Below are 5,343 nucleotides of genomic sequence, written 5' to 3'. Positions count from 1 at the left end.
ACTTACCTTGTCCTTGTCTTCTCTAGCTAAAAGGATCTGATGATATCCCTGATAAGCGTCCAAGAAACTGAGCAGTTCATGACCTGCCGTTGAATCGACAAGTTGATCAATTCTGGGTAAAGGATAACAGTCTTTCGGGCATGCCTTGTTCAAATCCCGAAAGTTCACACACATACGCCATTTATCGGAAGACTTCGGAACTAGAACTATATTAGACAACCAGGTCGGGAAGTGAATTTCCTTGATGTGTCCAGCCCTTGAGTAACTCGTTTACTTGCTCCTTTATTACCACATCTTTTTCGGGACCAAAGTGACGCCTCTTTTGAATAATAGGACGACAATCCCTTATTATATTGAGCTTATGTTCTGCTACCTCCCGACGTACCCCTACCAGGTCTGCAACTGACCACGCAAAAACATTTTTATTTTTTTCCAAGCATTCCAATAAGGGTTTCTTCAACTATGCTTCAAGGGTGCGAGCAACTTTTACTATCCCAGAAGGAGGAGAGCACATGATTTCCTCAACTTCTTCTTCAGTAGTGACGGATGTGTCTTCTATCAAGTTGACTTGTTCCACGTTAGAGAGTTCAGGTCTGCCAACACTATCCGTTCTGGCCACCTTTTGTTCTATTCTGACTTCCTCCATATAACATTTACGAGCAATAACTTGATCACCTTGTACCGTGCCAACTTCATTACCCACCGGGAACTTTATTTTTTGATCCAGAGCTGATGCGACAGCCATAAAGGTGGTCATGACAGGTCTGCCTAGTATGGAATTATAGGCTGATGGAACATCTACTATAATGAAACTCACAATCATGGTCTTGCGATAATTGTTGTTTCCCAAAGTTAGTGGTAGGCGCACCAACCCTACAGGTCGAATTGCGTGACCCGTGAAACCAAAGAGGGATGTTACGATGGGCTCCATCTTGTACTGACCTAAATCCATTTGATTTATGGCTTCCTGGAAGAGAACATTGACGGAGCTGCCTGAATCCACAAATATCCGGGCCACATCATAATTTGCGACCATGACCCTTATTACCAGTGCATCATTATGACTGGTAGAAATCCCTTTCAAATCTCCCGGCCCAAAAGAGAGGGTCGGTCCATTATGGACAATTTGATTGTCAATCTCCATATTTATTAATTTTCTGCTGCTAGTTTTCCTGGCTCTGTTAGAATCTCCATCAGTAGGCCCTCCAAAAATCATGTTGATAACTCCTCGAGCAGGCGGAGCTGGTCTTTGATGAGCTCGGTCATTCCTGGTCTGGTCCTGATTTGGGCGATTGAAATTTTCTTAAGGAGGGGCAGTTCTGGCTCTTTGTGTAGACCTTCCTCATTGTCTTCTATTCGTGTTATATCCCTCTTGACGAGTTAATATATTCTTTACTTCAGAATTCTGCTGCATTATTCTTTCAATTTCCTGGTCTAATTGCCGACAGTCCTCCGTAGTATGCCCATACTCCTTATGAAAATGACAATATTTATTTGATTCCCGATTTCGAGGTCCCTTCTCAGTCCATGGAGGCCTTTATGTAAGTTGCCGATCGTCACAAATTTGCAGAGCTCGAGCTTTGCTCATGCGCAAAGGAGTGAAAGAGGTGAATTCACCCAATAGTGCGGTCGGTATGATTGTCCCATCCCTGGATTATTGCTCGGGGCCCTATTGTTCTTAGGACTTTTAGGTCGTTCCATCTTTACAGCTGCTCGCGAAACCTGTATTTCTTTCATGTTGACATATTTCTCAGCTCGGGCGAGTAATTCCTCGTATGTTTCTGGCTGCCTCTTTATTAGAGATTTGAGAAAATCTTTTGTATCCAGCCCTTGCATGAAGGCACTGATAAGCAGATCTGGAGTGGCCATAGGTACCTCGAGAGCCAAGCCACTAAATCTGTAAATATATGCTCTCAAATTTTCGTGCCCACGTTGCTTGATAGCAAAGAGACTGAAAGTAGTAGTAGGATGCTTTTTACTACTAGCAAAGTGATGCAAAAAAGATTTACTAAAATCCTTGAATTCCTTGATCTCCCCAGGGTGTAGCGTATTGAACCATTGATGAGCAGGTCCTATGAGAGTAGTGAGGAAAGCCCTGCACTTGACCTGGTCGAAATATTTATGCAACAGTGCTGCATTCTCGAAGCGTGCTAGATGTTCTTCTGGATCTCCTTTACCATCATACTCCCCGATGTGAGGCAATTTAAAATGGTTCGGGAGATCAGCATCTAATATCTCATGGGTAAAAGGGATGTTTCTGGTTGTGGTAGCTAGGTACTCGGCCTGCTTCTTCTTAAGTTGCTCCATCTCTTCTTTCAACTTTTTGATCTCCTCGAGGTGGGCATTCTGATCGGGATGTAAAAGATTGGCCTCACCCCTTTCTGCCAAAGCCCTCTGAACGGCTTGATTTATCAAATGATCCAAATTTGGGTTCTCTCCATTCTGATTAGCCATCGAAACTCTTTTTCTTCAAATTCCCACAAACGGCGCCAATTGATAATGTCGATTTTTTTACCTCGGGTTCGGTCTGGTAGAATGGATCCTCCAACTCCTTTATGAAGCAGGTCGGGTCGGGTACCAATGAACTCTGCACAGGCAACAGCTAGGTCAGGGGGGCACCGAAGGTGTTTTCGGCGGGATCCCTCTGATGCCTAAGTCAGTGTCTTGAAGGCAGAGAGTATGATGAATGCGAAGACAAGAGAATATGAGTGCGTGAATATAAAAGTGAGAGTGAGTGTTGATGAATAGTGAATAGTGAGTAATGAATTAACACAACCATAACAGTACCCGTATTTATAGGAAAAAATAGAGTAAATTACCTAATCGAATTATAACACGTCCTGTAGTAGGACTCTTCATTCATTGGACCGCCCTTAAGTTTATCCTTATCTCGTGAATATCTGGATATGGTCAAACTTATCTTCAATGCATCTAAATCCCACTTGAACTAGAAAGGCCTGCCCAGCCCATTGGGCCCCAGCTCGGGTCGACCCATTATCAGCAGCCTAGGTCATGACAAGACCTAACAAGTAGAAAACTGGGCTGGACCGTACCTAATAATAATAATCCCATATCTGGGCCAACCCTCATAAACCTATAATGAACGGGTTCGGGTTAAAATAATTTTACGGGGTATCAAAAACCATTTCTTTTTTGAGATAGGGGACGAGATTATTGCACTTAGATCTCGAACCCGATATCTTATCGCGAATTCAAAAACTTAATGCTAAATAAAATAATCTGATATCTCATCACAATCTTAAAAACTCGGTGCTAAATAAACTAACTCAATATCTATCATAAACTTAAAACTTGATGCTAAATGAACTAACCGCCACAGCACTTCCAAGTAGATTGATTTTATCTATGGATCTACTTTTAGGTGATCATATTTTTTCTTGAATTTTAAGACTTGATCTAGATTTTATAGAAACGACAATTCTTCCCCAGAATTAAATTTTGGATTTTTTTTTGATAAGTCGAGGACCAGATGGCCAATAAATTATCCCAGTTTTACTATGTTGTACATAAGACAGGTATACACTTTCAAAAAAAAAATTATTAATAATAATAATACAAGTATATGCCGAATTCTTTTAATCAAGAGCATATATAAATTTAATTGGGATAATTCCTAATTTGGTTCCTCATTTTAGGTTCCAGTCTTGATTTGATCCTCCGTTTTTACATCGACCCAATTTGATCCTTCATTTTTCATCATAATTCCGTAATTGATCCTTTCGTCCAGTCAAGTGTTAAAATTAACGAAAATGACCTGCTTAGCCCGATAAAGCTTCCCCTCTAACCTCTAGAACAGGTAAACCTTCAAAACAAAGCAACTTATGAAGAGAGCACAGTCATCCTCAACCTTCAAAAGTCGAGGCGAACGCTGGGTCCAATAAGGCCATGACGCTTGGCACGGCGCCTAGCTTGAGTTCATCTGGTCCGACAATCACTCTTGACCTGACAAAATCGAAACAGTCCATGAAGAAACAAGAAACATAAGAGGCAAGCTTGATGCACCAGAACTCCCACACTATCTATTTCGTGGAACAGATGGCTTCAACTTTGACGAAGGACCCTAATTTCAAAGCAGCTACGACAAAATGAGAAGATGTGAACTGGAAAAAAGAAAGGGTCTAAAGAGGATGCAGTTGTGTGATTCGTATCTGTATGTATCCAAGTTGAAGAGTTCCTTACTTGGCTTAATACACAAATATTCAAAACGAGTCGGATAGCGTAACTCGATTGAATTTAGTCTAGCATAGAATTGGTTGTTTGCCTGGAAACGTGTCATTCTTGTTGAGTACTGTGAGTCTGTGACCGTAAGTATAGGAATGAAGATTTCAAAGAAGAATTCGTGAAAATTAGATTATTGTTGTAGACTGAAACATATGTATCAAATGAGCATATTCTTGAAGGAAATTTGGAACTGATTTAATATCCAAAACATTCTTTAAACTGATTAAGCAAGAATAGTAGGTAAATGAAAGAACGAACATTTTATAACGATTTGTACACAATACATTGTCCAACATCAAATCAATCAGAAGTGTGGGAAACTACGATCTTCACATAATAAATTACATTGCAGAAGAGTTAAAACCAACAAGAAATTGTTAAAAATGAGTTTACCCGTTCTAGAGGTGAGAGGAGAAACTTTATCGGGCTAAGCAGGTCATCTCCGTTAATTTTAACACTTAACTAGACGAAAGGATTAATTACGAAATTATGGTGAAAAATGAAGGATCAAATTGGGTCGATATAAAAACGAAGAACCAAATCAAGACTAGAACCTAAAATGAGGGACCAAATTGAAAATTCTTTACGTATTAATGAAATAAAACTCAATATAGAGTTTAATATCCTACTTCTTTATTGAACACTTTTTTCTGTTCTTTTTTTTAAAAAAATATCATTTTTTAAAGAGGCTTGTTCTTAAAAAGTTTTAAAATACACCAACAGTTCTTCACTTCTTCCCACAAACAAATTTATCCGTCTATACTATTATTAACAAAATCTATATACTAGGAACTTCTAGGAGAAATTTGAGATACATAAGTACCGAAAAGCCATAAAAAACAAGAATTTCTAACTCAGAAAAATCCATTTCTTGTAACGACAGCTTTTATAGCCAAACAATATACATTTTTTTTTAAAAAAAAACCCCACTTATTTTTTTTAAACAGTATTTTTGTTTCGTTAAGTTCTCCAACCAAACAGATTTATAATCTCCACGATATACCAAAAATTATCGCCTGGAATACATACGGTATACTTTAATAAAAACTACTACAAAAAATTTGACAAAAAAATTACTTCAATACCATTATATTTGAACGC

Source organism: Henckelia pumila, chromosome 1, assembly GCF_033568475.1.
Source record: "Henckelia pumila isolate YLH828 chromosome 1, ASM3356847v2, whole genome shotgun sequence".
NCBI classification, from domain to species: domain Eukaryota; kingdom Viridiplantae; phylum Streptophyta; class Magnoliopsida; order Lamiales; family Gesneriaceae; genus Henckelia; species Henckelia pumila.
The sequence above is the reverse complement of the archived record's forward strand: the minus strand, read 5'-3'. Positions refer to the sequence as shown.